The sequence below is a fragment of the Primulina eburnea genome, chromosome 5, assembly GCF_022965805.1.
Source record: "Primulina eburnea isolate SZY01 chromosome 5, ASM2296580v1, whole genome shotgun sequence".
In the NCBI taxonomy this organism is placed as follows: domain Eukaryota; kingdom Viridiplantae; phylum Streptophyta; class Magnoliopsida; order Lamiales; family Gesneriaceae; genus Primulina; species Primulina eburnea.
In genome coordinates this window covers 28,533,020-28,542,639 of record NC_133105.1, presented here as the reverse complement: position 1 = coordinate 28,542,639, position 9,620 = coordinate 28,533,020, and positions in this window count along the sequence as shown.

Here is a 9,620-nt window from a genome sequence, read left to right as displayed (position 1 = left end):
GGGCCGATACATGTCGTGCATGTGCGCGGGGACTTCTCTTTAATTTTGTTTTGTCTTTCCACGTCCGATCCGTTTCGTCTATAATCATATCAATTATCATCCATGATTATAATAATCATTTCCAAATCTTTTCAGATTAACCGGATTAATTTCTCGGGCCTTATATAAGTTGACTTCTGCCTCGTGGGTTGTACTTCCTTGTGGTACTGAAGATTTTGTGTCTATATCAGATGCTTCAAAATTTGGTTAGGTGTTTGTACTGAATGCAGCATGGGAAAGTGTGTGGGGACCCGGGTTCTAACTCAATTCTTTGGGATTTATTGGATCTTTGCTCGAAAATGTGGGTCAAATTTTGCTTTTACAGTAATATCAAAGGTATAATTAAATCTAACATGTCTTTATAATAATTTAACACATTAGGTACTACAAAGTCTGTTAGTACAATCATACACTAGTGTTTCAAATCCCGACTATAAATATAGAGTAGTACAAGTCTAATAGGAAAACACTAGAAATCTTCAACGCCCGAGATCTCCATGCTATCGTCAATCTCTTCATCTAGCTCGAGACCCAGCTCCTGCCCCACCTGTTGCCATTCACCATACAGACACGACAACAGCCGGATAACTCCGGTGAGAACAATCCCAATATAAACATGTATGCATGCAATGTAATAATCATGTACAAAAGCATAGCATATATCAATTAACATGAATTAAAATCTAAACATGTAAAGGAATACAAATCTGTATTCAACATCTAGTTATTGACTCGATTCATTTCTACTCTAGGGATCCCGGTGTGAATAAGACGGTCTGTCACCTACCCAACCACTCGGGGTGACGGTACGTCTTATTCCTAGACTTCGGTCAACTCTGTATCGAGGGTCTACACATAGAGAAATCTACTACTATGCGTCGATACACGGAAACGTCTAGTTTTGGCCGATCTGCCAATATCTCCAATCTCAGGACTCGAATATAAATAAATAAACAAGACATTACATAATCAAATGTAATAACAATCTAGTATGTGATTTAGGGAAACTCGTATCCAATCTGAATCGAGTTGTGCAATCCCGTGACCACATGAATTATACCTTTCTTGTCGAATAGTCGGTGTCGTAGTCGGAGTCTTGCGTTCACAATAGCCAATACAAATCTGAAATTGCATAATCAATGTGCTATATATATCACAACACAACTCAAACAATCTTGTGCAATTAAATAATCAGTCTCGGTATAAAATCGACGGCATAACGACGTACTTCTTCCATACCGATAACTCAACAACACTAAGCTCAATATCAACAATTCATAATCTCATAAAAACACAATATCATACTGAAATTATTCTATCTCAACTAAAAAAATATGCTAGAAAATCGAAACAACGTCATACGGTATCTGAAAATCGATCCGGTATCAATTCTATCCTCACCATGAGCATAAGAACACATAATCACAATCATATCAACATTTCCCCAACATGTATATTTCGAAACATGCTGAAATTTAACAAAACATATACCCTTTTGAAGCCCTTGCCAAGAGAAGCAAGAATCTTAACTCAGAATACCAATCAGAAGGTTAGATTTCTTGATATCTTACCCCAAAACTTGAAGGACTTGAGGAAATTCTTGGAGAAGCTCGATTCTCTGTGCTGGAAGTGAAGAAATCGTACATCAGCACCATTCTATATATATACCCTGCCATGTGTCACGTTAAGAAGAGTTGGTGGATTTCTCGCATGCAGCACCGCGGGTTGCGGTAAGTTTCTTAGCGCGGGTGCGCTCATGTTTCGGCAGCATTTCATTTTCCAGAAATCGTCGACCGCGGGTGCGGTCTCTGCAAGACCGCGGGTGCGGTGATGCTACGGCCAAACTTCATAATTCTGAATAATACACCGCGGGTGCGGTCTTGTCCGAGACGCAGGTGCGGTATGGATTCGGCCATTCTTTAAAAATTCTCATTTTTATGTCATGCATTATCACCTCTTCAAATCTAACATCAATGACAACTGATAATTCTCGAGCCTTACATTTCTCCCCCTCTTAGACAGGAGTTCGTCCTCGAACTCGTAAGCAAATAATCATGCAATTATATACAAAACAGTATAATCAAAACTGAAAGGAAGACTCACATCATATGAATAGCTCGGGATGTTTCTGTCTCATATCAGACTCTGTCTCCCAAGTTGCCTCCTCAATGCCATGACGACTCCACTGAACCTTCACAAGTGGAATGGTCTTGGTTCTAAGCTGTTTCTCTTTCCAGTCAAGAATCTGTATCTGTCTTTCAACATAGCTCAGAGTCTGATCTAGCTCGGCTTCGTTAGGCTGAATGATATGAGAATCATCTGGCATATATCTGCGCAACATCGATACATGAAAAACATCATGTATTCCCGACAAAGAAGGAGGAAGAGCAAGTCTGTAAGCTCGATCGCCAATCTTCTCAAGGATCTCATACGGACCGACGTATCTAGGAGACAATTTTCCCCGCTTGCCAAATCTGACGACGCCTCTGAAGGCTGAAATTTTCAAAAATACTCTGTCTCCCTGCTCAAATGTCAACGGTTTGCGTCTGATATTGGCGTATTTCGCTTGCCTATCCTGTGCCGTCTTCATTCGCTTCTGAATGATCTTCACTTTCTCGGTCATTTCCCGAATCATATCAGGCCCCAACTCTGGTACCTCAGAGATATCATCCCATTACAACGGAGATCTGCACTTCTTTCCGTATAAAGCTTCGAACGGTGCCATCTCAATGCTAGTCTGATAGCTGTTGTTGTATGAAAACTCACACAACGGCAATAAATCTTGCCAACTAGTACCAAAGTCTAGTACTACAGCTCTTAGCATGTCCTCTAAAGTCTGGATAGTCCGCTCTGACTGTCCGTCCGTCTGAGGATGATAAGCATTGCTCAGGTGTAAAGTCGTACCTAGAGCCTGCTGCAAACTGTGCCAGAAGTGAGAAGTGAATCGTGGATCACGATCTGATACGATCGACTTTGGCACACCGTGCAATCTAACGACCTCTCTGACATACAACTCTGCCATCTGATCGTGTCGATAGGTCATTCTGTAAGGAATAAAGCACGCTGATTTGGTCAGTCTGTCTATCACAACCCAAATCACGTCACAGCTCCGCGAAGATCGAGGTAACTTCGTCACGAAATCCATGGAAATGTGATCTCATTTCCATTCAGGAATAGACAAACTCTGAAGTAAACCTCCGGGCTTCTTTCTTTCTGCTTTCACCTGCTGGCAATTCAGGCATTTAGACACAAATTCTGCAATGTCTGTCTTCATCTGCTTCCACCAAAATTGCGTCTTCAAATCATTGTACATCTTCCTGCCACCAGGATGAATACTAAACCGACTACAGTGTGCCTCTGCCATGATCTGTCGTCTCAAATCGGGAGCATCTGGCACTACTAGACAGTTATTCACATACAAAACAGAATCTCTAACCTGATACTCTGATATATGACCAGCTCTGACCATATCAATCGATTTCTGAATGCTCGGATAGGTTTTCTGCTCCTCTTTGACCCTCAAAATCAAATCTGGCTCAATCTGAATCGCAGCAAGTCGCAACGGTCTATTCTCTGTATCAAATGTCAACCCAGACAAGCAACAATCCTCTACTAAATTCGATACACCTACTGTCGACAAGGAAAGAGCACATACCTTTTGACTCAAAGCATCTGCCGCTGCATTCGACTTCCCTGGATAGTACTTGATCTCGCAATCAAAATCTTTCAGCAGATCAAGCCATCGTCGCTGCCTCATGTTCAACTCTGACTGAGAAAAGAGGTACTTCAAGCTCTTATGGTCCGAGTAGATCTCAAATTTCTCGCCATACAGATAATGACGCCAGATCTTCAAGCCAAAGACAATTGCCGCCAATTCAAGATCATGAATCGGATAACGGGTCTCGTGCGGCTTCAACTGTCTAGAGGCGTACGCTATCACATGCCCTCGCTGCATAAGAACACATCCTAGCCCTCTGTGAGATGCGTCACAATATACAACAAACTCACATGTACCTGAAGGAATCGTCAAGACAGGCGCACTAGTCAGCATCTTCTTCAACTCTACAAAACTGGCTTCACAATATTCGGACCACACAAATGGCATGTTCTTCTATGTCAACTGGGTGATAGGCTTCGCTATACTGGAGAAATCTCGGATAAAACGACGATAATACCCGACTAGACCCATGAAACTGCGTATCTCTGGCACAGAAGTCGGTCTCGGCCAATTGATCACAGCCTCAACTTTACTCGGATCTACCACAATACCATCTCCAGATATAATGTGCCCCAAAAAGACAACCTGTTTCAGCCAGAATTCGCACTTGGACATTTTGGCGTATAACTGCTCTTTTCTCAAAGTCCGCAATACAATTCTCAAATGCTCTGCATGCTCAATCAGACTCTTTGAATATACCAAAATATCATCAATGAACACAATCACAAAATCATCTAAATATCTCTGAAAGATGCGGTTCATCAAACTCATAAATACCGCTGGTGCATTCGTCAAACCGAAAGGCATAACAATAAACTCGTAATGTCCATACCTGGTTCAGAATAGAGTCTTCGGTATATCAACGTCTCTAACTCTGAGCTGATGATACCCTGACCTCAAATCAATCTTCGAGTAAACAGAAGACCCCTGTAACTGATCAAACAAATCGTCGATGCGAGGCAAAGGATACTTGTTCTTCACTGTTGCCTTGTTCAACTGCCTATAATCAATACATAGTCGCATCGAACCATCTTTCTTCCTAACAAAAAGCACCAGAGCACCCCAAGGAGATACACTGGGTCTGATATATCCCTTGGACAGAAGATCTTCCAACTGTCCTTTCAATTCTTTCAGTTCGATAGGCGCCATCCTATACGGAGCTCTCGAAATAGGAACACTGCCTGGCACAAGATCGATGCTAAAATCTACCTCTCGGACTGGAGGCAATCCCGGAATCTCATCTGGAAAAAAATCTGCAAACTCGCAAACTACTGGCAGATCTGCCAATGCTGGGCTCGACTTCAGCAGATCTACTGAATACACGAGAAAGCCCTCTGCTCCTCTCTGAAGCAATCTACTCATAGTCAGAGCAGATACTAAGGGAATCCGAGATCTGGAACCCTTTCCGTAGAATTTCCACTCATCTGTCATCTCGGGTCTAAATCTGACAATCTTTTGGAAACAATCTACAGTGGCCCTGTACTTGGTTAACATATCTATGCCAACTATACAATCAAAATCAGCTAAACCAAGTACTACACAATCTAAATCAATCTCGTGCCCCTCAAACTGAAGTATACAGTGTCTAACAGTAGTCACAGATATCAAACCACTTCCCAACGGAGATGTCATAGACACTACAGTAGACATCGACTCGACAGCCAATGAATGTCTCAATGCAAAATGCTCAGATATGAATGTATGGGATGCACCTGTGTCTATCAACACATATGCAGGATAACCGCAAAGGAAAAAGTTATCTGCAATGACATCGTCTGGTGCCTCCTGCGCCTGCTCCTCTGTCAGCGCAAACACCCTAGCCTGCTGTCTGGGAGGTTGACTCACTGTCTGACTACCTCCGGGTTTCTGCTGGGTCTGTGTAGATGGTGGCTGGAAGGAGTGTACAGATGATGCCTGTCTCTCCATCTGTGGCACTGGTGCTGATGACCCTGTACTCTGGAATCGTTGTGCACCTCTCTGTGGACAAACTCTGGCAAAGTGTCCCGGTTGCCTACAGACATTGCAGCGTCCCAAAACTCCTTGACATTGCTCCGTGGCATGTCGCCCTCCGCACGAACTACAGTATGTGCCACTGTAATCTGAACCCTGACCTCTCTGTCGAGCTCCACTCGAACTCGATGAACTGCTCCCAGATCGCTTAAAATGCTTGCCCTTAGCCTTCAGAAATTCCTTCTTGCCACTACTATTAGATCCGCTATCAAATCGAGGAGGAGGTGGTGGAAACTGAACGGCGGTAGGCTGTGGCGGTCTCTGCCCCTGAACACCATAGGAAGCTCCTTGCTACCTGATCAAGCCAGCCTCTGCTCCCTTCGCCCGGTTCAGTGCCTCTGAAAAAGTATTGTGTAAGGCCCGAGATAATAAAGATGATATTATTTTATTCCGAGAGTATGTAATTGGAAACTTTTGGAGTGTTGATTTATATTCCAAGATGTTTGCAATTATTTAGGATTGAAATGGAATTATTTAAGATTGAATTGAATTAAAAAGATTGAGCGGGGCCAATTTGCAATTAGTGAAAAATTGAGGGACTAAAGTGTAATTAATGTATTTTGCATGGGACACTTGGCTTAATTCACCTCTTGAACGTGGCCATGCAATTGATTGATTCACCTCTTCAACGTGGCCATGCAATTGATATATATATATATATATATATATATATATATATATATATATATATATATATATATATATATATATATAAACATCATTTCCTCGACAATTTCAAGGCAAAACCGAGAAAAGCTTCATGAAATTCTCAAAAATTGGTTGGTGCGAAAATTGTGATTTTGGTTAATTCGGTTATCAGATTTTAATTCCGGACACAGTACTGTACTCCTCTCGTTGAGAGCTACAACTGGACGTAAGTTTTATGGAGTTCTGTTATCATTTGAAATTATGATATTGCCAGAATTCAATATGATTCAGATATAGTGTTTCTGCTACCGTAGACATTATAGAATTGAAGTCAGATTAAAGAATAGATTGTTTCGGTAATTGTTATGATTTTTTAAAGATATTGACTGAGATTCTATATAAAAATTGTGTTAGTATTCAGAGTATGAATTATATTAACACAGATTATGAAGTCCAGTATTATATTTGTGATGTTCAGATGGACGGGGTTAGTCAGATTGTATTATTATGCCGTCGAAACATCAGTTGATTTATATTGATCAGATTCAGTATTGATTGAGATGGATCAGATTCCGTAATTATTCAGATTGGATTGTAGTGTCGATGACATGACTCAGATTGTATTATGTTCAGACATTGATCAGATTTTGTACTGAATTGGGTATTGATCAGAACAGATTGTGTTTTGAGCTGCACATTGATACAGTGTATTTATTCTTGTCATTTCAGATTGAAGATGGACAGACTGGACTTCGAGACTTCGTCTTCCTCAGACGGGGAAGATAAAGGTATAATTCATGTGATATCTGGGAAGATATAACTCAAATCAGATCTTATTTGAGTTTCCCAATAAAATCACATACTAGACTATTATTTATGTTTTGATATGATTGTTTATAGATTTGTTTATAGAACTTGTATACAAATCTTGCTATGCTTTGTTTACAGATCTTGTGGCATTGCATTAGAATGATTATGTTTGTTTACAGATTGTGTATTCATGCATTAAGATAGGACAGTCTGGAGATCAGGCAGACTTCTAGATGTTCGGCGATATCTCAGCTTAGGGGAAGATCACCGCCCCTATTGTAGATGCGGATACAGATCAGGCCGAAGTCTAGGAATAAGACGTACAGCACCTCGATTGGGAGGGTAGGTGACAGACAATGACGTCTTATTCACACCGGGATCCCTAGAGTTATAGATCGAGTCAAGTCAAGACATGATTTGATTAGAACTGCATGCTTATATGGATGTGGCTCCTAGATCATGGGACCTATCATTACTGCTTTCAGTTGGATTAGCATGTTTATGATTAAGATTGTTTATATGCATGTTTATCTGAATTGAGTTGCATGCTTATTTGATTAATTTCATAGACTATGAAATAGATTGTTTCTATACATGATAGCATGTTTTACGATTTAGTTTGTTTATATACATGCTTACCATGTTTTATACTGGGATTTATTCTCACCGGAGTTATCCGGCTGTTGTCTTGTTTTGTATGTGTGCATGACAACAGGTGGGGCTGGATCAGGGTCGAGATGACGATGAGAGAAGACGAGTTAGCGTGGTGATTCCGGACTTGTTGCAGACTTGGTTTATTACTTGAATTTAGTAACTGAACCTTAGACCTAGTTGTACAGTATTGTACTTTTGATATTGAAATATAGTTTTTATACAGAGATGTGTATTATTTAGATTCCATTACCTTCCGCAGATGCATTTTAAAAAGAAAAATTTTTAGACCCTGTTTATCAGAACTGATAATTAAATCCCAACGATGATTAAGAAAATGATCAGCGTCCGGGTCCCCACAACAGGTGGTATCAGAGCGATAAGTCCTTTAGATTGAGATAGTCAGAGTTGATAGATTCTTTAGACTGAGATAGAAGAGAATGAACGGGGTAGATTGAATTTTCTTTCCTTGCATGTGATTGCTAGCATGAGATTGGTTATAATGTTGATTGACATTGTGATGCTAGCATGAGATTATGTGTTACTGCTTTAAGATACATGTTTACCTGATTAATTGATTTAGATTGGTATTATGTATCATTAAGTATGAATCAGATCTGATTCCTGATCAGCAGTAAGATGATCATGATCAGAAAAAGATTGGCACAGATTTGCAGTATTGGGTTACTAATGGTTTTGGTAATCAGATATACCTCCTAGAAGAATTCCAGAAAGGGGCAGTACTTCATATGATCAGACAGGTAAGTCAGAACCTAAGATAGATGTGGCAGAAATTCAGATGGAAACACAGTTTCAGAGGTTTCAGTCGTTTCAGCCGCCGGTTCTGAAGGGAAATGAGACGCCAGCAGATTGTGAGAAGTGGCTTGAAGAAATAGAAATGTTATTTGAATTCCTAAATTTCACAGATGAGTGTAGAATTAGGCTTATTGAGAACCAATTGCATGAGGCTGCCCGAAGATGGTGGTTACTCACTAAAGGAGCTTTAGAGCAGAGTCGTCCAGTGATTACGTGGAAGATTTTCAAGTTTGAGTTTTATCAAAGATTTTTCCCCGTGTCATATAGAGAGGACAGAAGTGCAGAATTTGCAAACCTGAGACAAGGTCAGATGAGTATTGATGAATACTTGGCACAGTTCTTCACCTTGTTACGTTTTGCCCCTCTTACGGCTAGAAATGATTATGCTATTTCTAGTCAGTTCATTCAAGGATTGAATCCAGAAATACGTACGTTGGTGAATGTGAAGCAATCAAGTAATTTTGCGGATACCTTGAATAGAGCTAAAAGAGCAGAAACGGTTCTGATAGGACAACAGGGAACATCGTATGTTCTTTCAGAACAGACTGCACAGCAACTGCCTTCCAGAGTAGAGATTGGCAGTCGTAGTGGTAAGGAAAAAGAACCATTGAGAATTCAAAAGAAACAGTTCAAGAAGTTAGGAAGTGATTCCTCTAGTTCTAGCAGTCCTGGTCCGAGCTATACCGGAGTGTATTGCAGGACTTGTGGAGGGAGACACTCCACAGAACAATGTCAGGGAGTGCTTGGGAAGTGCAATATCTGTAAGCAGACGGGACACTTTGCTAAAGTTTTTCCTCAGAAACATTTTCGAAGATCTTAAAGAGCAAAGTCATTGGTGGTAATGACAGAAGAACAGACCCAGAATTCACAACACGTACTATTCTTTATAATTAGATTGCATATGTATTGATATATACTAATGCATTCC